The sequence below is a fragment of the Canis aureus genome, chromosome 17, assembly GCF_053574225.1.
Source record: "Canis aureus isolate CA01 chromosome 17, VMU_Caureus_v.1.0, whole genome shotgun sequence".
NCBI classification, from domain to species: domain Eukaryota; kingdom Metazoa; phylum Chordata; class Mammalia; order Carnivora; family Canidae; genus Canis; species Canis aureus.
In genome coordinates, this window is record NC_135627.1 from 44,702,823 (window position 1) to 44,727,427 (window position 24,605).

Genomic DNA, 24,605 nt, shown 5'->3' on the forward strand with positions numbered 1-24,605 from the left:
AACACACATTCCTTTGTTCATGAATTTAGGTATGCATTTTTTATTGAATTTGCAAATACTTAGTTGGATCATGCCAACAAACTAAAGTTCTACTACTTTAGGCTGCTGCTTAAAATGTGAACGATCTCAGAAAGATACCATGAATATTTTACCTCTTTATGGCTTGGAATGAGAATCAAAGGTTGACTTTTGTTTAAAGTATTCTAGACATCCTGTATCTAGCAAACTACAGTTCCAGGAATTTAAAGATACAACTAAGGCTATGGAGAGAGAAAAGCCAGCCATTGCTGCTTATCGCCACCTGTCAGGAAATGTTACACTGCCAGCAGATATCCACCCTCCCCCCATTAGCAACGCTTGTAGAGATAAATGCAACATGAACTGCAAAGGTAATAGATGCTGCATTTTGATAAGATTTTAATGGACACAGGCATTTCAATGAAGCTATAACAGGTGACAGCTTAAATTCAGTGGCTGAGAAAGACTTTAATTAAGATTTATAAGGCCAGCTATTAGAAGCAAATATAAAATGATGGTTAGACATGGTAAAAAAAAAGTTAAATGACTGATGGTCCCAGTGGTTTGTAACTAACCCTCATTCTAACTTAGGTGATTTAATAAAGATCCCAAATCTGTAGAGTTTTGTTGCTCTGTACCACAGGAGATAGAGAGGAACAACCTCAGAACTGCTCAGCCTGAACCAGAGAGTTAACAAGTGCCAGACTCTTAGGCTCGTGATAATAATGATATTACATTGTCCTACTGGCTACGAACAATTAGGAACCATTATTCCCATCAGGAGCAAAGCCCAATAGAGTTTCAGTCTCATTCCCTGCAGTGTCAAACAAGCCTCAGACCCTGTTCCTCAACCTCTCTTATCCAAAAGCAGGCTCCTACACACCTGTGCAATCACCAACAAAGATAACACTCCTGTGGATCCAGGTTGTAATCAATGCTGTTAACCTTTGAGAAATACCCAAAGGAGGGGACCACACCCTGGCTCAGAGAGCAATTACACTACACTGGCAACAACATTAATCATACAGGGGGTCCACATGCTTCTATAGCTGGAAGGTCATCAGGGAAAACATATGTAAACTTTTGATAGAATCATGTTGAACAGGCAGCCTTTATCTTAACTGGAAAGAAACTAATAGCAAGGGGACAAAGTAATTATAAGAACCAAGTAATAGAAAAATACTGATAGAAAATCTGTGGACTAGTACCTACTGTTATCAAGCTAGTCAAGAAGTTTTCTTTGTGTTATCTTAGCATCATACAATCTCGGACTAGAAAGACACTAATAATTATCCAGTTCAAAGACATTTTGAATCTCAATAATTCTATAAATTGGAATCAAGTAAAATAACTTAAACCCATTTGTCACATTATAACTTTCTTCTGCCAAGGTATGGTTTCTTTTTCAAGTAAAATGAGGGCTATGGAAAAGATAGTACAACCACAGGAAATAGAATAAGACAAAAAAATGTTAAATTATTATTTTTCATTTCACTTCAAAGAGTTAATAGAGTTAGATGTCTGAAATACAGAGCTTAACTTGGGCAGAAGTTAGAATTAATAAAAGCCTACTCAATATATTGTCATGTATAAAATTAAGATAAAAAGATACATATTTTTTGCTATAAAAATAATCTGATAATGAAGGCCAAATATTTGGCAAATGCTGATTCATTTTTTTACTCAACAAATGCAAATTCAACACATTTCGTACTTTGCAATGCCATATAAATTTTTTTCTCATAGAAGAACATTGTATTGCACTTATTTATTTCCAGACCAATTCCTCTATTAGTCTATAAGCTTGCCAAAAGCAGAGATTGTTCTTCAGCTATTTTTATATACCAGGACCTAAAGAAGTACCTGTAACATAGCAGGCATATAATAAATGTTTTTTGAATGAAGCAGAGATATATGAAAGAATGAATGGAAGTCAAGAGTTAGGCTTTCATCCAAACTGAATTACTCTTTAAAGGCCTCACCTCCTGATACCTTCACATTGGAGGTTAGGGCTTCAATATCAGCTTGTGGGAAAGACGAATATTCAATCATGACAGTTGGTAAAACAAATGTAAAAGAGAAATTATGGTTCTATAGAAAGAAAAATATTTTAATAGAGATATGAAAGAAATGGAATGAGAGCATCAAGATCAGCAAACAAGCCCAGAAAAAGGAACATGGAAGATTTTATATATTCTTTTTCATTCATTTAACATGTATTTATCAGGTATCAATATACATCGGCATTGTTTAAGATGCTAGAAATGCCATGCTGACCAAGAAACACCAGTTCCTGCTCTTGCATAGGAGTTGAGATAATATTATAAAAAGCTATGTATATGTACTTGCAGCCTCTCTCTCTCTCCTTCTCCCTACCTTCTTCCCTCTCTCTTTCAATTCCCTCCTTTGGAGGTGGGAGGAAGATGTAAGAAAGAGACTTAAATTCAAAATTTTTGTGCCAAAGTCAAAACATGGGAAATTTTTTTAATTAATTCTTAATATTTTAATTCCAGTGTAGTTAACATAAAGTGCTATACTAGTTCCAGGGGTACAATGCAGTGATTCAAAAGTTCCATACATTACTCAGTGCTCAGAAAGATAAGGGTACTCTAAAATCTCCATTACCTATTTCATCCAACCCCCCACATTCACATCCCCTCTGATAACCATCTGTTCTCTACAGTTAATAGTCTGTTTTTTGGTTTGCCTCTTTTTCCTTTGTTTTTTAAATTCCATAAATGAGTAAAATCATATGGTATTTGTCTTTCTCTAACTTATTTTACTTATCATTATCGTCCTTAAATCCATCCATGTTGTTGCAAATGACAAGATTTTATTCTTTTTTTTTTTTTGGCTGGATAGTATTTCATTGTATTTATATAAGATATCTTTTTTTTTAAGATTTTATTTATTTATTCATGAGACACACACACACAGAGAGAGAGAGAGAGAGAGAGAGAGGCACAGGCAGAGGGAGGAGCAGGTTCCACGCAGGGAGCCTGACCTGGGACTCGATCCCGGGTCTCCAGGATCACACCCTGGACTGAAGGTGGCACTAAACCGATGAGCCACTGGGGCTGCCCTAACATATCTTCTTTAAACATTCATCTGTCAACAGACCCTTGGGTTGCTTCCATAATTTGGCTATTGTAAATAATGCTGCAATAAACATAAAGGTGCATTGGTACAAATTGGTGTTTTTATATTCTCTTGGTAAATACTCAAAGAATATAAAAACACCAATTACTGGATTGTAGAGTAGTTCTGTTTTTAAAACACCAATTACTGGATTGTAGAGTAGTTCTGTTTTTAATTTTTGAGGAATCTCCATACTCACCAACACTTGATTCTTGAGGTTGTTTTTTTCTTTTTTAATTTTAGCCATTCTGACAGTTGTGAGGTGATATCTCATTGTGGTTTTGATTTGCATTTAAGACTTGGAGAGAATCTTAAGGATACTCGCTTTTGCTCCATATTTAATCCAATATTTTCAATCTGTTTAGCAGGAATAAAGATATTTTTATCTCCATTTGATTATCTCTTATATCTTATGTCTCGATTGGTTCTAAATACTAGACTTTAAATTCCATAGGAATTGTGAAAATACAGAAAAGTGAATATATGTAAATTATTTTCTCAATGTAGTCTTACTGATCAACTGAACTGAAGAAAGAAAAGAAGGATGCTGCCTTAACTTTTGGCTCCAGCAACTTAGTGAATAATAATGTCATGGTAAGATGGGGACAACTGGGTAGTAGCCTAAGAGAATGATGGTTCCATTGGCTAAGATAAGGAATAAAGAGGAATAGTAGACTTGTGGAAAAGAAACAATTTTACTTTCAGGCATGTGAAGGATGAGGTAGATTGGTATTTCCATGTGGAATATTCCAGTATATAATCAGGAACAATAGGTGCTCTAGAGTCCATAATACCAACTTGGAGATTTTCTACTTACAGGCTATATTTGAAGCCATCAGGGCAGATAAGATTGCCAGGGAATATGTATGATGTGAGAAATGGAAGTCAGACTCAGGAGATGTCAGCTCTAAGGAATGAAAAGAAGGAAATCAGCAAATGAAATTGAAGAGGTTTATTCAGAGAAAATGGAGTCACTGAAGAAATGTCATAGAAGTTAAGAGAGGAGAAATTTTTAAGAACAAAGGCTGGTTGGCACCACTGAATACTGAGATGGGCCACAATACGAGAACCCAAAGCATCCATTTGACTTTTCAACCAAGGGGCCAGTGGTGACTTAAATAAAGGGAGGTAAGAGTTGAAGAGAGGGTGAATGATGTTAAAGGAAGTCTGGCTTCAAACAGGAGAAAATAAGAACCATACAGGAGTATTTAATAAGAAAAAATTTAAGAATACCACTGAAATGTCAAATGTTTTTTAAAGCGCACACTTTATATATAATTGTGCTAGTAAAAACTTGCTTATTTTAAATTCCTTAATCAATAGTATTTTTCAGGTTATTTCATAATTAAATTCATTCTGGAAAATTCTATTTTACATAAGAGGGTCTTCTTTTTTATTCTTTTTTTCCCTTCTCTGTCAATTTATGATAACACAAGATGCTTTTGAAAAACAAATCTATCTATCCACAGAAAAGTTGAGGCAGAGTTAATAATGGCAATCAAAAAATTCATATAATTGCAAAATATCAATTGTAGAAAGATATATGGCTGTAATTAAAATTAATGAACATTTTAGTCCCTAATAGCTGCAATTAAAGTAGTTGAAATTTTTTAAATGTAAATGCCTCCTTTAAAGAGAAGTTAATACTACAATGAAACAGGCTTAAATTCTTTCCCCAGTCTCTGTGCTTTAATTGCCATCACAAGATAAGACAATTTTCTACCATAAGCAACTGGCTCAATACTGACAATTAATTTAAATTACCTTTTCATTTACACAAGTGCTTCATTTTGTTCTAATTAAAACCCTTGCTTATTTTACAAACCCACTGTTTGTCCATTTTATCTAAGTATATACATTTATACCTTCATCCTATGGAGCTTTTCGGTACGATGTAATTTTTGTCAGATATTACTTACTGTTCAGTTTCAAGACAAAATTAGAGTGAAAGTTAGCAATAATAACAATGAATTAACGAACCATGAAATTGGTGCATTGAAATAAATTGCACTAATTTGGCTTAAGATTTGAACACTGCCAAATGAATCCTCTTAACACAAACTATAAAATAATAAAAAGCTTCATTTCTGACACTCCTAAAAAACATAAGGATTCATTCTTTGGAAATGAGGTGACATAATAAAATAGAATACAAATGGTAGATGTGGAAATGAAGTTTGGTATTTGGGGAAATCTCGGGGAGAGCCCAGACCCTCTAAAGCAGGTCAGGCCCTTCTAGTCTGCCATCAGTGAGGGCAGTGATCCCTTAACAGGGTGTTCTTGCATTTCCAACTAAACCCTCAAAGACACTCATTATTCTCACACACACATACAAAAATGCTTCCTGTTTCTTGCTGACTATTGTAGAAGTGAAGTTTGATTTAAACTGTCACCAAAATGAAATGTCTTTTCCCTCTTTTGAGTTTGCTTTGAAGGACATTAATGTGGACTTGGGGAAAGTCTGTGGCTGCTAGACCCACATTTGTCCCATAGATAAATAACTAATTTCATTTCTTCAGGATTAATATGTCTGTACTGTTCCAGAATGTGTCATTACTGTAAGAAGTAACTCTGCATTTTGCAAGAGAATAAAAATGTCTTATGTAGATATAGGACATTTTTTTCCTTTAAAAACACATAAAATGTGATGCTAAAACCATCTGTCCCTGCCGCCTTTACCGATTTTAAATCAGCTCTAACCCATTCAGTCTTCTCAGATGTTAAATTACCAGCTACCGTTCTATGTCTCCATCCTTAAAGCTAGGGTCATATAATTGATTCCGTTTTCAAGCCTGGATTGATATTTAAACTAGTTCAGTCAGGTGGCGAATATACTTTCCTGCTCAAAAATGATATAATGTGAATTTATCCTAGGCCTTAAGATAAGCTGAACTGATTTCACATAACTCTGCAGAGCATTCCATAGAGCACTATTAGTAAAAAGAGGCTGTGGGGACATCATATGGGTTTGCCAATTACATGGCGCACAACTTGAAACAACTCAGTTGCTTCCCAAATATGGCTATGTCTCACACTTACCTAGATAGCTATTTTAAAAGAGTTCTTAATATAGTGTGGCAATTTAAAATAGTCCTAGTCTATACCTACTGGTTAAGAATCTCAGAATTCTGTCTTTTAAAAAAGATTCACTGAAGATTCCAATGCCACTAACACTCAGCAATAGTCTCTTGCTTCGCTAGGCTAATGGGAGAGGATTCTTGAAAACTTGCAAGGAGGAAAAACATCCATATAATCTGAGATCTTGAGGATATCTGAAACAACTTTTAAACTAAAATACAAAATTAACATTGAACAGAAGAGAAAACTCAGGCCAAAAGAAGCTGAATGACTTTTTAATGGCAATAAACTGAACTAATGGACAGATGGATCATTAGAATCCAAGTCTGGAAGATGAACTGAACTGTCAATAATAAATAAGTTAGTTGAAATAATGGCAATACCCGTTGGCCCTCTGATTTTTTTGGTTATCTTTCAGTTAATGGAGTTCAGTTGTCAAGATAATTTTGAACTGTGCAAGAAATCATTTGATAAGTACTATTCAAGTTAAGGGGCACCTGGCTGGCTCAGTTGGAAAAGTGTGTGACTCTTGATCTCAGAGTTGTGAGTTCAAGCCCCACACTGGGTGTAGAGATTATTAATAAATGAACTGTTTCTTAAAAAAAGAACTATTCAAGGTAAAACAAAAAAATTAAGATCTTATTTATTAATTTGAGAGAGAGAGAACACAAGCAAGGATAGGAGCAGAGGGAGAGGGACAAGTAGACTCTATGCTGAGTGTGGAGCCCAGTGAGGGACTTGATCCCATGAACCTGAGATCATGGTCTGACCCAAAATCAAGAGTCAGATGCTCAACCAACTGAGCCACCAAGTGCCTCAAAACTCAACATTTTTAAAGGATAAAATGATATTGACCAATTACTATTTTTTTCTACAGCAATTAAAACTGGGTGCTTTGAGGGGGCACCTGGGTGGCTCAGTGTTTGAGCAGCAGCCTTTGGCTCAGGTCGTGATCCCAGAGTCCTGGGATTAAGTCCCATATCAGGCTCCCCAGAGGGAGCCTACTTCTCCCTCTGCCTATATCTCTGCTTCTCTCTCTGTTTCTCTCATGAATAAATAAATAAAATCTTTAAAAAAATAAAATAAAAATACAACTGGGTGCTTTTGAAAAAGTTTTGAAGAACGTCCATAAGGTTTTCTATGGTAGCCATATCAATTTAAATATTTGCCAATAGTGCACAAGGATTCCCTTTTCTCCACATCTTTGCCAACATTTGTTACCTCTTTTTTTTTTTTTAAACAAGTGCTGTGGCCCATGTTTATTTTTTTTTTAAGATTTTACTTATTTATTCATGAGAGATACAGTGAGAGAGACGCAGAGACACAGGCAGAGGGAGAAGCAGGCTCCATGCGGGACTCGATTCCAAGACTCCAGGATCATGCCCTGGACTGAAGGCAGGCACTAAACCACTGAGCCACCAAGGGATCCCATCTCTTATCTTTTTGATGATAGTCATTCTAACAGTGTCATTGTAGTTCTGATTTGCATTTTCCTGATGATTAGTGATGATGAACATCACTTCATGTATCTGTTGGCCATTTGTAAGCCTTTGGAAAAACAGCTATTCAGTTCCTTGGCCCATTTTTAAATAAGATTTGAGTTTTTTGTTTGTTTTTTTACTAAGTTGCATGAGTTTTTATTATTATTATTTTTTATTATTATTATTTTGTACATTAACCCCTTATCAGATATACAATTTGCAAGTATTTTTTCCCATTCTATAAATTGCCTTTTCATTTTGTTGATGGTATCCTTTGCTGTGCAGATGCTTTTTTGTTAGATAATATATAGTCCCAGTTATTAATTTTTGCTTTTGCTGTTTATGCTTTTGGTGTCATACCTAAAATATCATTGCCAAAACTAACGTCAAGGTGTTTTTCCCCTATGTTTTCTACTAGGGAACTTATGGCTTCAAGTCTTCTGTTTAAGTCTTTAATCCACTTTGAGTTAATTTCTGTGAGTAGTATAAGATAGGTTATTCAGTTTTCCCAGCATCATTTATTGAAGAGACTTTCCCCATTGAGTATTCTTGGCTCCCTTGTCAATTATGATTTTTTTATAATAAATTTATTTTTTATTGGTGTTCAATTTACCAACATACAGAATAACACCCACTGCTCATCCTGTCAAGTGCCCCCCTCAGTGCCCGTCACTCATTCACCCCACCCCACCTCTCCTCCCCTTCCACCACCCCTAGTTCGTTTCCCAGAGTTAGGAGTCTGTCATGTTCTGTCTCCCTTTCTGATATTTCCCACACATTTCTTCTCCCTTCCCTTCTATTCCCTTTCACTATTATTTATATTCCCCAAATGAATGAGAACATATAATGTTTGTCCTTCTCTGATTGACTTACTTCACTCAGCATAATACCCTCCAGTTCCATCCACGTTGAAGCAAATGGTGGGTATTTGTCGTTTCTAATGGCTGAGTAATATTCCATCGTATACATAAACCACATCTTCTTTATCCATTCATCTTTTGATGGACACCGAGGCTCCTTGCACAGTTTGGCTATTGTGGCCATTGCTGCTATAAACATAGGGGTGCAGGTGTCCCGGCGTTTCATTGCATCTGTATCTTTGGGGTAAATCCCCAACAGTGCAATTGCTGGGTCGTAGGGCAGGTCTATTTTTAACTCTTTGAGGAACCTCCACACAGTTTTCCAGAGTGGCTGCACCAGTTCACATTCCCACCAACAGTGTAAGAGGGTTGGTTCCCTTTTCTCCGCATCCTCTCCAACATTTGTGGTTTCCTGCCTTGTTAATGTTCCCCATTCTCCCTGGTGTGACGTGGTATCTCATTGTGGTTTTGATTTGTATTTCCCGGATGGCAAAGGATGCAGAGCATTTTCTCATATGCATGTTGGCCCTGTCTATGTCTTCCTCTGTGAGATTTCTCTTCATGTCATTTGCCCATTTCATGATTGGATTGTTTGTTTCTTTGGTGTTGAGTTTAAGAAGTTCTTTACAGATCTTGGAAACTAGCCCTTTATCTGATACGTCATTTGCTAATATCTTCTCCCATTCTGTAGGTTGTCTTTTAGTTTTGTTGACTGTGTCTTTTGCTGTGCAAAAGCTTCTTATCTTGATGAAGTCCCAATAGTTCATTTTTGCTTTTGTTTCTTTTGCCTTCGTGGATGTATCTTACAAGAAATTACTGTGGCCGAGTTCAAAAAGGGTGTTGCCTGTGTTCTCTAGGATTTTGATGGAATCTTGTCTCACATTTAGATCTTTCATCCATTTTGAGTTTATCTTTGTGTATGGTGCAAGAGAGTGGTCTAGTTTCATTCTTCTGCATGTGGATGTCCAATTATCCCAGCACCATTTATTGAAGAGACTGTCTTTTTTCCAATGGATAGTCTTTCCTCCTTTATCGAATATTAGTTGACCATAAAGTTGAGGGTCCACTTCTGGGTTCTCTATTCTGTTCCATTGATCTATGTGTCTGTTTTTGTGCCAGTACCACACTGTCTTGATGACCACAGCTTTGTAGTACAACCTGAAATCTGGCATTGTGATGCCCCCAGATCTCCTGTCAATTATCATTTGACTATATACATGGGGGTTTATGTGGGCACATAGCTTTGGAATATATTTTGATATCAAGATGTGTGATGCCTCCAGCTTTATTCTTTCTCAAGATTGCTTTGGCTATTTAGGGTTTTTTTGTGTGTGTGTGTGGTTCCATACACATTTTAGGATTTTTTTTCTATTTCTGTGAAAAAAATATCATGGGACTTTTTATAGCAATTGCACTGAATCTATAGATGGCTTTGGGTAGTATGGATATTTTAACATCAATGTGACTTCTGGATATAAAGGAAATGAAATCGGGAAAGATATCTGCACTCCAATGTTTATTGCAGCATTACTCACAATAGCCAAGATATGGAAACAATCTAAGTGTCCATCAGTAGATGAATGGATGAAGAAAATGTGATATATATATATATATATATATATATATATATATATATATATATATATATAATATGAAATATTATTTATCAGGAGAAAGAAGGAACTTCTGCCATTTGGGACAACATGGATGGAACTTAAGGGCATTATGCTAAGTGAAATAAGTCAAAGAGAGAAAGATAAATTCTGTAAGATATCACTTATGCATGAAAAATTAAATAACCAAACTCATAGAAATTGAGAACAGATTGGTGGTTGCCAGGGGTAGGGATAGGGGATGGGACAAATGGATGAAAGTGGTCAAATGGTACAAACTTCCAGTTATAAAATGAGTAAGTCCTGGGGATGTAATGTACAGCATTGTGACTATAGTTAATGACATTATATTGTATATTTAAAAGTTGCTAAGAGAGTAGACTTTCAAGAGTTCCCACCACACACATACAAAAATATAATTGAGTTGATGGATATCCTAAATAACCTGATTGTGCTAATCATTTTATAATATATATGTATATAAAATAACTTCATTATATACTTTAAACTTACACAATGTTATACATCAGTCATATCTCAGTTTAAGAAAAATTGAGTGCTGTGGGAATATACTGCTATTAGGGTCCTATGGACAAATTAAGAGGTAATACAGATGCTCCCTGCTCCTAACCCCTGTGTTACACAGAGTTACTCTGGCTAGTGCCTGATTCATCTTCTAACTCACTATCCATCCTGCTCCTGCCCCACTTCTAGGTCACACTACCATGAATTCAACTCCAAGGTAAACGAGAGATGAGAAAACTGGCCAGCCATTACAAGGTATATAGAAATACTATCTTGACCAGAAGTGAAACACTTTTTTCCCAGAGAGAAGTGAAAATGTACAAGAATCTTAACAATATTACTTCCAGCATGCCCTTAAACATTTACTTTAGCCAAACAAAAGTATATTTGCCCCAGAGCTTGTTGTTGCTTTATAGATGAACTGAGCTTTGCATGGTATGTAATGATGCCAGGACTTAGGAAAAAAAGAGGTGAGTGTCAAGTTAAGTCTCTCCTATTACATATTGTAAAAAAAATATACAACTTTGAAACATATTTTTAAGTAGGCCACCACAAAAGTGCTATATAACTGCTTAAGATTATTAATAGCAAAAAGATCAGTAACTATAACGTGAACATCTTTAACTAAAGAGCAATTCTGCTAATTTTGCTATTAGAATCAAGGACAATTATATACAACCAGGTGTGCTGCAGATTATTTTTTTCCTTTTAGTATCTGAATGTGCACCAAGGGACTTTAATAATGACATATTTTAATGAAGTAAGAAGCTCTAAAATAAGTAAGTGATTTTCACCTGTTAATAGCATGGTGTGTTGAACCCAAAAACATTCACTTCAAATTCTACTTCTATGGAAACCTTATACTTCAAATCACAACCATGTTACTTTTTATAAAAACATCTCTTTGGGCATTATATGCATTAATTTTCAAATGATTCCTTTTACTTGCCTATTTAGATTCCATCTAATAAACATAATCTGGATTATGCCAATAAAACATAATATCGTGATTTACACATGTCAAATTTTGTAATGATCAAATATAAAATCACTCAGTAAAGTTTTAATCTGTTTAATCATTATTTTATTTAATTGAAAATCTTCATTACTAGTTTCTATATTGCTTTCTATTTTCTCTTATCTCAAAAATATTTGCTAGCCCCAAATTTCACTATTTCTTTTACTAATGTTTTTATGCAGAGCCACTTATAGATTTAAATATGAAAAAATGAAAATAGTATAAAAGGTGTGGTTATTTGTACAGAGATTGTGTCTTACTCGTATTCAGAATATTCCACCCACAATTGCTGCTGCAATGTCTTGCAAACAGTAGGTGCTCAAATCAATTTACTGAATAAATAAGCTTTCAAATAATGCTCTACCAAAACTTCAGGAAGAAGTTTGCCAATCTGCAAAATAGATAATGACAACTGAAGACTAAAATTCTAGCTCACATAGTTCAGGGCCTGATCTAACTCCAAAGCCCATGCTATTTATGGGCTTTCCTGTTTTGCCTAGAGATGTTGCAACTGAATCTAAAATGTAAAGTATAAAACATTATCCTCTCTTTTATCCTTCTGCACTTTGTTATGACACAGCCCTCTGCAGTGTAATATTATACGGTGAGTCAACTCAATGGAAATTATCCATGAAATTTCTGTGTCTTTAAGATAACTCATTTAATCTATCTGAACCACTTTCTATTCCCTAATTTGTTCTTATTTTTCATCTATAAAATATGATGCTTGAAGCAAACAACCCAGTTTTAAAATTCCACAAAAATGATAAAAATTGATAGGTTTAATGATACAACTACATTTAAAAAATAATTTATAATAAAACAAGCAAACAAGTGGAACTATTTTTATAATATGTCTAGAAATTGAATCATGTTTCTTATCAGGCAGTTTTCAATCACCAATAGTCCAATTACTACTAAGTTTCTTCCAACACAATAAGTAATTTCAATTTCTCCCTGCTCCCATCAGGAAGGAGATGCCTTTAGCTAGTACAGGGTTCAAAAGGTAGCATAGAAAATGGGCATGTTAATATGTTGGTATATATAAAATGAAACTTTTTCATAGGGGCAGCCCGGGTGGCTAAGTGGTTTAGCACCACCTTCAGCCCAAAGCCTGATCCTGGAGACCTGGGATCGAGTCCCACATCAGGCTCCGTGCATGGAGCCTGCTTCTCCCTCTGCCTGTGTGTCTGCCCCTCTCTCTCTCTCTCTCTGTGTGTCTCTCATAAGTAAATAAAATCTTTAAAAATAAATAAATAAATAAATAATTGAAATTTTTTCATAGAAAGTTATTTCATGAAGAAAAAAAAGAAATGGAAAAATGAATATAAATTGTCACTGGATACAAATATGAATATAATTCCATTTAATTATCACCCCTCTGAATATATTTGTAAGAAGCAATGCTTCGTTTTGTTGCCACTTTTAAAATCCAAAAATTCAACAAGATCTCCTGTGCTCACCACTGGTGCTAATAAATAAAATGTGTATTTCATCTCTGAGTGTGACTAATTTCAATATGTAACAATTTCTAACAAAATAAGAAAAAGTAAAATGATAAGAATGGCTTTTTTCTTCTCAGCATCCTCCAAAGGGAAGGTTTCCCTAAGAATTCATCTTTCTAAAATTGTTTTCTATCGCCTCTGGTTATCTACTTCAAACTATGTTAACAGAGGATTTATATAGGCATATGTTATTTTACTGTGTTTCACTTTATTATGCATCACAGGTATTGCATTTTTTACAAATTGAACAAGCCTATTGACACCATTTTCCCAACATTTATTCACTCATATCTCTGTGTCATGCTTTGGTAATTCTCACAATACTTCTAACTTTTTCATTATTATTATATTTGTCATGGTGATCTGTGACCAGTGATCTTTTTTTTTTTTTTTTTTTTTTTTGGTGACCAGTGATCTTTGATGTTACTATTGTCATTGTTTTGGGCTTCATGAACCATGCCCAAAAAAAGGATAGCAAACCTAATCGATAAATGTATGTGTTCTGAGCTCCACTGACCAGCTTTCCCCCATCTCTCTCCCTCTCCTTAGATCTACCTATTCCCTGAAACACAATGATGTTGAAATTAAGCCAGTTAGTACCCCAACACTGGCCTCAAAGTGTTCAAGGAAGTGTTGCTCATCTCTCATTTTAAATCAAAAGCTAAAATGATTAAGCTTAGTGAGAAAGGCATGTCAAAAGCTGAGGCAGGCCAAAAGCTAGGCCTATTGTGCCAAACAGTTAGCCAAGGTGTGAATGCAAAGGCTGAGCTCTTGAAGGAAATGCAAAAGTGCTACTTTAGTGAACATATGAATGATAAGAAGGCCAAACAGCCTACTGCTAATACAGGGAAAGTTTTCGTGCTCTGGACAGATCAAGCCTTAAACCAAAGCTTAACCAGAGCAAGGCCCTAACTCTCTTCAATTCTATGAAGGCTGAGAGAGGTGAGGAGCTGCAGAATTAGTTTGAATCTAGAACTAGTTGATACGGTTTAGGGAAAGAAGCCATTTCCATAACATAAAAGCACAAGGTGAAGCAGCAAGTGCTAATGTAGAAGGTTCAGCAAGTTATCCAGAAGATCTAGCTAAGATTATAATGAAGGTCGCTACACTAAACAACAGATTTCCAATGTAGATGAAACAGCCTACTATTGGAAGATGCCAGCTAGGACTTAGATAACCAGAGAAAAGTCAATGCCTGGCTTCAAATGTTCAAAGGACAGGCTGACTCTTTTTAGAGGCTAATGCAGCTGGTAACTCTAAGTTGAAGCCAATGCTCATTTACCTTTCCAAAATCCTAGGGCCCTTAAGAATTATGCTAAATCTACTCTGCTTATGCTCTATAAATTGACCAACAATGCCTAGATGATAGCACATCTTTTTACAACATGGCTTATTGATATTTTATGCTCACTGTGGAAAACTACTGGTCAGGAAAAAAAATCCCTTCAAAATACTACTGCTTATTGACAGTGTACTTGGTCACTCAAAATTTCTGATGGAGATGTACAATGATGTTAATGTTTTCCCACCTGCTAGCACAACATCCATTCTGCAGCCCATGGATCAAAGAGCCATTTTGACCTTCAAGTCTTATAATTTTAGAAATACATTTCAAAAGGCTACAGCCACCATACAGAGTTATTCTTCTGATGGATCTGGACAAAGTAAATTAAAAGCTTTCTGAAAGATTCACTATTCTAGATGTCACTAACATTTGTGATTCATCAAAAGAGGATAAAATATCAACATTCACAGGACTTTGGAAGAAGTCGATTCCAACCTTCATGGATGATTTCAAGGGGTTCAAGACTTCAGTCGAGGAAGTAACTGCAGATGTGGTAGAAACCGAAAGAAAATTAAAATCAGAAGCATAGCCTGAAGATGTAGATTCTTACAATCTCATGATAAAACTTGAACAGGTAAGGAGTTGCTTCTTATGGATAAGCAAAGAAAGTGTTTTTTTATAATGGAATCAACTCCTGGTAAAAAGTAATCTAAAAATTATTGAAGTGATAAAAAAAGGACTTAGAATATTACCTAAACTTAGTTGATAAAGCAGCAGCAGAGTTTGAGAAGATTGACTCCAATTTGGAAAGAAGTTCCATTATAGGTAAAACACTATCCAACAACATATGTACTCCAGAGAAATTATTCATGAGAGGAAGAGTCAATCAATGTGTCCGACTTCACTGCTGCCTTAAGTAATTGCCATAGCCACCCAGCCTTCAGTAACCACCACCCTGATCAGTCAATAGCCATCAGCATCAAGGCCAGACATTTCCCCAGCCAAAAGATTAAAACTCAAGGGAAGTTCACATGATGGTTAGCATTTTTAGCAATAAAGTAATTTTTTTACAAAAAGTACACACATTTTTAGACACAGTGCTATTGTACAATAATACCACAATAGACTATAGTATAGTGCAAATATAACTTTTATATGCACTGGGAAACCAAAATAAAATTCATTTGGCTGGCTTTATTGTGATACTTGCATATTGCAGTAATCTGGAAGCAAACCCAGGTATCTCAGAGGTATGCCTGTATCTTAAAGTGCCTTCTAAATTGTGGCTAAAATGATAAGGTTAGTGGCTTATTCAGATTTTCACCTGAAGTGGAGAAATGCCTGGTTGTTACTGTCGCTGTTTATATTTTTTCTAATGCATATTCATGATGAAACCAATATAGGAAAAGAAGCAACCCTGACTGCAGCTGTACTGACAAACAACAGTTAAGAGGGCTGAGGCCCTACAACTTCATGAATCCAACTAAAACTATTACTGCTATTAGAAGGCTAAGAATCTCTAGTTGGATGGCAAGAAACAGGTGTCCCGATTCATCTGATTACTTAATTTTTAACTTGAGATAACTTTAGTAGGAGAAATTATGGTGTAACCTTATTCACTTATTTTTCTAACAAATATAAACTAAGCACATTCTAGGTATCATTTATTACACAAAAAGTGATAAAATGTTTATTCTGGGGGGACCACTACATGGTAAGTTCCCTACTAGGTATGGGCAATTCCCTGCCTTCAGAAATAATGTATGAAAAGCATCTGTGAAAAGATGCACAGTCCAACCATCAGGTTCCATGTTAAAACAAAGATTCCAGTACCAAAGAGCTAAAAAAAAATTATGAAATTCCTAATTAAGTATTTCTTTTATTCATGGTATTTGACAATATATTTCTGGCATTTTGTTGTTTTTACATCATCCTCATCTTTCTTAATTTAGGTTCAATGGGGCTAAAGATGTGCTATCCTTTCAATATGCTGATGACTTCCTACCTTCTCCCAATTATGGGGCCTATTGTTATGAAAAGTGGCATTATCAAATTTATTTTTTCTAACCTAAAGTAAGGTAAATATAATTTAAAATTCAAACAATTAGGCAAACACTGGAATAGAAGTTGGACAAAATAACAATGATTTTTAAAAGCCAAGCTAGCAGTGGTACCTAACACCTCAAAATGTTTTCTCCAGCTGCCAAAACTGTCCACACTCAGCTTGCAACAGAGGTTATCATATTTGATCTTATGAAAATGTAGGTTTTAAGAAAGTCAAACCTCTGAAAGTCAGGAACTGCTTATATATGCATTTGTATTTTAGAGAAAGTTGATGGTAATTAATCAGGTAAGTTTTAGATGTAATGCTGGAAAAAAGTATTTACGTAGACCATTTCTCTTTTTTGGTCACTCTCAGTTGTTTTAGCAGTTTATTCATTACAACTTTTGATTAAGCATTGAAAGCCCACATAGCACATTGCTGTTCTTTTTATTCTTCCTGAATTTGTCTACCTAATCTTTAATTCTTTCTTTCCAACTCCTTTCTATTCAATCATTTAGCTGCTTACTAATCCATCATCTGCAATTAGGAATTATCTCTTTTATCTCCCCAGTATCCTTTGATAAGTTCTAGCCACAAATGTTCCTACATCCCTTTCTATTTCCACTTCATTTGTTTACCAATAAACAAAACTAATCAGAAGACATATTCATGTGCAAGCATTGATAGTTTCCAAGACTCCAAATTGAAGAATGTCTCTGCCTATAGTAGGAAATTTTGAAAATTTCTGTATATTTAAAATCCCTACTGTGCTAGCTTTATCATATAGGGTACTATCTGTGGAGCAGGCAACTACCAATATAACATGATCTGGGGAAGAAAGAAGCTTCAGTTCCTTCCTATGCATTGAGCCTAAAGCGATACCGAAATTATCTATGGTTGAATAATGTTGATATTTTAACTCAAGAGGCCTGTGTGAAACATTATTATTCAAACTCCTATCAGGATTCCACCCTCAGGGGCACCTGGGTAGCTCAGTCGGTTAAGCATCTACCTTTGGCTCAGGTCTGATCTCAGGATCTCGGGATCCAACCCCTGTTCGACTCCCTGGATCAAGTCAGGCTCTCTGCTCAGGGGGGCGTCTACTTCTCCATCTCCCTTTCTCTCTGCTGCTCCCCCTTGCTCACTTTCTCTTTCTCTCAAAAAAAATAAATATTTTTTTTAAACTCCACCTTCATTTTAAGACAGAAGACCATAATAAAAATGCAACTACATCATCCAAGAGGATAAGAATCAAGTGTGAATGGAAACACTATCAAAAAAGCAGACTATAATCACAAGTTAAATTGAAAAGATCAATAAAACTTATAACCATGACTAGAGAATTTTTTTAAGTCCTGTCACTAAAATTGGCTCAATTCTAGCATCAATATTACTTTTGGCTTTCCTTAACTTCCCTATGTACTCTTTTGTGAATTTGTTCTCTCAGCATTCTCCACTAGAAGAAACCAGAATTCTGCGTAGGGTAACGGATTCCATGGCAAGTTTAGAATATCCTAGTGACATCTGTAAATAGAATGAGTCGTGGCTATAAAGGCAATGGAGTCAACTTAAAAGTGCTTCTTCCAGCCAGGGGTGCCTAGGTGGCTCAGTTGGTTAAGCACTGGACTCCATTTCTGCTTGGGTCATGATCTTAGGGTCATGAGATTAAGCCCCACGTCCAGTCCAGTTCTGTGCTCAGTGTGAATCTGCTTGAAATTCTCTCTCTCCCCCTGCCTCTCCCCCTACTCACACTCATACACACTCACTCTCTCCCAAATAAATAAATAAATAAAATATTTTCTTTAAAAAGTGATTCTTCTAGCCAATAATGACCATTTATATCTTTTGGTATAAGTTCTAGAACAAGATGAATCAGCAAAAGGACAGCAGTACTGTAGTACATGATGATTTCCGAATGAGAAAAAATAATATAAATTGCAGAGATAAGTAATTGTAGAAAAAATACATGTAAATAAGTTAGGATGACTTTATCTTAATAAACAGGAAGGTTGTGTGTGTATGTCTGATATATTCTGTTAATTATACACTTCTAAAATATGGACCTATGTTTCTTTTCCTCTGCATAAGCAGGGAAAAAAAAGTAATAGTGAATAAATCAAACAGTTTTGTAAAAAGGTAGTAATTTACTGAGTAGAGAAAAATGATTGGTTCCGTTGGTCATATATAACAGGCAGGTGAAAATAAAAAGGAACATTCAACACAATCAGGCCAATGATAAAGCAGAGCTTCAACCATGTGTTCAAAAGTGACTAATGAAATAACTGTACTATAAACAAAGACTAAATAAACTGAGTCAATCCTTAATATACTATGAAATATAACAAAAACTAAATGGCACAAGAATTGATAAATTACATATATCTTTAATAAACTAGCATATCATAGTAAAACAAAGATAACAGATTGCAAACAACTAAAACCTATGTCAAAGGGATTAACTTAAAAAAATGGTATTATTGACCTAACAATGAAATTTTAACAATACAAAAAGAAGCTCAATTTGAAGATCAATAGCTTAATTTTGAGTCACCTTGGGAGAATCAAAGCAGACTTAGGTCCCAACCAAGAATCCAAAACGTGACTGTTCAGAGAAGATATCCTCTATTCTTCAGGAGTCAATTAACATGACTACAACTCTAGAAATATATCAAAGTAATATCACCAAACTTTTAAAAGGTATGAAAATAGCTATAGTCATGATACTTGAAAGATATGCAGAGAACTAATGAAAATTGATTAAATTATGGAATTGGTTTGCATAGAAATAAAGTAATTAGCTGAGTGATAACTGTGTTTGTCCTTTGCCTTCTATTTAAGGTAATGAATCAGGGGTAATAACTTCATAATTATATTTTAATTTTTAAATAGAATTTAAAATATGTAATCTATTTTTAAAAGATAAAAATGTCAAAAAAAGATAAAAATGTCTTAACATGGTTTATTACATTTATGTATTTAATATGCTGAGCATTAAACAAAGTACAAATAATCATGAATGTGCTTCTCCATGTACAAAAGCCTCTCAGATATAAAAGAACCTTTTGTTTGTGAAATGGAGTGTGCCCATTAGCACCTATTGTCACATTAGCAGAGATCATTTCCTTGATAACAGGAGAGGGCAATATTCTCAGAAAAACCATTCTCAGAAAACTTTTAACAAAAAAATGGAAAGTAAAAGCCAAAGATAGTATACAAAGAGAGCAGGCCTGAATAAGACAAGGCAGTATAAATGCTGTTTTTGTCAGTGTTTGGTAAGTCAACCATGTCTGTGGTTTCTGATCTGTCATTTAACATGTCTACATCCCCAAACCTCTTCAAATGATAATACAGACAGTATAATTTCACAGCAAAAGCTGGCAATTTGGAGTCTAAGAAACCTGGATTCAAACCTCCCTCCCATTATTAACTCTGCTTTCTGGGTCCCATTTCTTTTTTTAAAGATTTTATTTATTTATTCACGAAAGACACAGAGAGAGAGGCAGAGACATAGGCAGAAGGAGAAGCAGAATTCCTGAGGGGAGCCTGATGCAGGACTCAATCCCAGGACTCTGGGACCATGACCTGAGCCAAAGGCAGATGCCCAAACATTGAGCCACCCAGGAACCCCTGGGTCCCATTATTAAGTAGCCCCAAGAGTCAACTTTTTATCATTAGTATGGACATATTTATATCTGCCATAAAGGTGAACAAGGATTATACACACAAAGTGCCTAATATACAATAATTGATTTAAAATGTCTTGATTTCATTAGGATTAGGTAGAAACAGACATAAATAATGTCTAATCCTCCTTGGTAATAGATGTTTAACCCTCAAACATGATGGTAACCATGAAGACACACCTCACAGATCCCCCCCTATGGAAAGCATAATTGACCTACAGCTCCAGCTACTGTGCTCTGAAACCCATCACCACTTTTGCACTGAGGTCACCTTACAGCAATGCTCCCAGCCAATGATGTACTAAGGTAAGCCTACTAAGACAGGCCTACTCCTGAGAGATAGGGAAGCTTTCATCTGTGGACTCCCCATCAGCCTTGCTAAAATTTATCAGAACAGGATTGCAGTCTCAGCCTCTTGCACCCAATCTTCCTGCTTTACTTCTCTCCTTCTGGGTGAGAGCTACAGCTGCATCAAAGTCTAAAGATCACTCAGCCTCTCCTTTCCTATTTTCCTTCATGAGCACTTCCCCCTAAGAAAGTTCTTACATGTCTAATACTGTCTTAGCATTTGTTTCTCAGAGGACCAGGACTCACACAGGAACCCAGGTTCTTACAACTAATTATGGCAGTAATTTATAGTATTTTAAAGCCTTTAGTAGGTTGAAGACTTGATTCTCTTGCGAAAAGCCTCACAGGTAGGAGCAGAGCCAATAGATTTAAGGACTTAAAAGTCCTAACATTAAAAGACTATATTAAGTCCATTAAAAATAATCTACTTAAAAAGGCTAACTCTAGCATTAGTAAAAATAGTGACAAATGCTTGTGGGAATGTACTTTTAGAAATGAAGATAATCCATGGTCAAGGCCACTTGGCCTATGCTTTAAAATCAATCATAAAATCACTTTCTGAAATATGTGTTTTATTTATTAAAATAAGTGCCCTGAAAAGGCCACAGTACCGATCAATAAATCTATAATGAGGTTAAGACTACATGTTCTAAAGGAGCATAATCTTTAATAGTGTAGGCTCCAGCACCTTATACTAACACTGACAAAAAAACAAACAAACAAACAAAAACAAATTCTCATCCCATCCATGGGCCAAAAACTTCGAAATTTCTATTACTGAAAAGTGTTCCCATACTATATTTAGACATTTTCTTAGACTCCTTAAGGCTGCCAATATAAAGCATATCTACAATTCATTTTCATAGCTGTTCTTTGTACTTTCATTCTGATTTTGCATTTTAAAATATACCTTTGTAATTCTTATAACCAATATGGTAACACCTTTAGACATCCAGATTCCTAAAAGACCCCAAATTAACCAAGCTGAATTAGAAAAAAAAAATCAAATTCCTTTTCAAAGCACTCTACCTGTTAAATTCATTCAGTCTACTTCTGCTCTATGGCCATATATGAATTCAGAGGCCCTTTCCAAATATAGTCGCTAAACATTCAAATACTTATTGAACACCTGAACTGGGAAGACATCACTACAAAAAGGAAAATATCTTACTTCTAAATTATTCCCATGCCATCAACTTTACAACATATCTACTAAACACTAGAAGGTTCTTTTCTGCTTAAGGAGTGGATTCAACCACATAGCCCAATAAATTACTCAGCTGTAATTCCTTTCCTGACGTTTGATGTTTTCCCTTAGTTCAACTTCACAACATTCCTTTGTTCATTTACCTACTAGATACAGCTCTTTGCAAAAGTATTCATCTTTCAAGTGCTTTTTTAAATACTAGTCTTTTCAATACTTTAATCATTTTTACTAAAATATCTGGATTTCTACCATCTGATGACATTTCTCTGGAATTAAATTTGCAAAATGATTTTAAAGTATATTCATAAGATATACATTTACATGGGCTCTTTAATACAGAAAAAAAAATTCATCACCTTGTCTTATTGTTGTTTGTTTTTCAAACCAAGGGTAGTTAACTTCAGGAAAGTCATTACTTAGGTCTTAAAAGCCAGAACTGCCAATTCATTTAACAAACATTTATTCAGTGCTTACTACTAGAAATAATTCCCTTCTATTTAGAGATATTAATTCATAAAATTCTTCAGCAGTCCTATGAGATAGGTGTTATTATTACTCCCAATGTTGTAGATGAAGTTATTTCAAGGTCACATAACCCATAAGTCACAGGCTAGATTTGAAACCAGCAAGCTTGATCTGGAGTCCATAATTTTAGTAGTTTATGTGGCCCACAGCGTGATTCCAGCGATTGCAAGCCCTAACTTATATAATTCACTGCTATAGTAAGGAAATAATTAGCTTCTCCAATTTCCTTGCATAACAAAGGGATTTTCCCCAATTTTTCACTGGACAATGGTTGATGATAGCTACTTAGAGGTCTATGTTAGGAAGAATTTTGAACATGAGTCTGCACCTAATAGGAAAGAGTAGTGAGACTGACCAGGGATGTCTGACCAAGTGCCAAGTGAGATCTATTGTGGCCTCTAGATACATATTAACCATCTCTAAATCAGACTTCTCCAGTTTAAGTCTACCATATTTGTTCCTTTTACATTTTATTTATTTTTTCTCCTTCTAGGCTTTAAAATCTGTGAGGTTGCTAAAGTAAGACTAAAGGAACTGAGGAGTGAGTCACTGGAAACTTTTAGTCTTTAGTTGCAAAGGTAGTATAATGATACATTAGGGAATCAAAAATCCTCCTTAAAGAAATCAGTAACTTTGTATACATAAAGGTATAATGAGATATATGAAATGAGATACTATCCAGCAACAGAGATTCTTCCTCAATAATTTGGCTCCTCTTGTACCCTCTGAAATAACACTTGTTCTGGTTGAAGTGAGCACCTTCTGTTGGCATCCAGGTAACTAGTTTCCACATATAATCTAGCCGATTACTTTACACACACACACACACACACACTTTTGAGGAAAGAATACAGTAACCTAAACCAATAATCTTCTCCTATTCACTATTCTCAGCAAATCTTTCTTTTCTATCACTGTATTTTCAAATATTTTCTCTAGTTAAGGATCTGATAAATTTTTCATTACATTTAAAATGTTTTTTTAAGTGTGTCATGGACAGAAATGGCTAGTTCCCTAACCAGAAACAAACCACCTAAATGAAGATAAAAATCTGATACATACATTTTTCTAGCTACAGATACTATATGCGAAATTATATAGCTGCAACTGAAAAGGATATAATGAAGATTCATTCTCATGGTACTCTGAGCAAAGTCTGATATAAAACACTAGCTGATTATGAGAGATATGTGCAAGATGTTATAATGGGCATAGATAGAAGCATATTTAACTTTTTGCCTAGGCGAAAAGAAGATTACATAATTCTTCAAAGAAATGACCTTTGTGCTGAGTGAACAAGAAACAAGGAAGGAGGAGATTTTTTTTTAAAGCATCTCACAAAAAAGCATAGGGTAAAAAATTAGCATGCTGTGAAGCAATTTAGTTGTGGGGAGGGGAATAGCAGAAGGAAAGACTAGGAAGAAAGAAAGGCAGGCATAACTGAACTCATATTCATTATGAGAAGTAGAGACTTCAGCCAGAGCATAGTAAGAAGCCATTCAGAAAGAAATATTTACTATGGAAATGTCATGGTTACAACTTCATTTTTTAATATATATTTTATACACAGATTTTTTTAATCCAATTCATTAACATATAATGGATTATTAGTTTCAGATGTAGAGGTCAGTGATTCGTCAGCCTTATATAACATCTAATGTTCATTTCATCATGTGCCCTCCTTAATGTCCATCACCCAGTTACCCCATTTCCCTACCCCCTTCTCCTCTAGCTACCTTCAGTTTGTTTCCTATAGTTAAGTCTCTTATAGTTTGTCTCTCTCTGATTTTGTCTTGTTTTATTTTTCCCCTTCCTTCCACTGTGATTTTTTGTTTTGTTTCTTAAATTCCACATGAGTGAGATCAGATGATACTGTCTTTCTCTGATTGAATTATTCCACTCAGCATAATATCCTCTAGTTCCATCCATGTAGTTGCAAATAGCAAGATTTCATTTTTTGATGGCTGAGTAGTATTCCATTGTGTGTGGTATGCATGTATGTATGTGTGTATATTATATATATAGTATATAATATATAATAAATATATAATATATAATATTACATATATATAAACATACATCTTTATCCATTCATTTGTCAATGGACATGACACAAACATTTTTTATCTGAAAGCATGATGCAGGATAGAACAAGGGAGAAGACATATAGGGATAAAGAAATCAGTTAGCTAATTATTCAAACAATAAAGAGGATATGATGAAGACCTGAACTTCAACAGAAAAACAAAGATTCAACAAATATCTGTGGACATATAA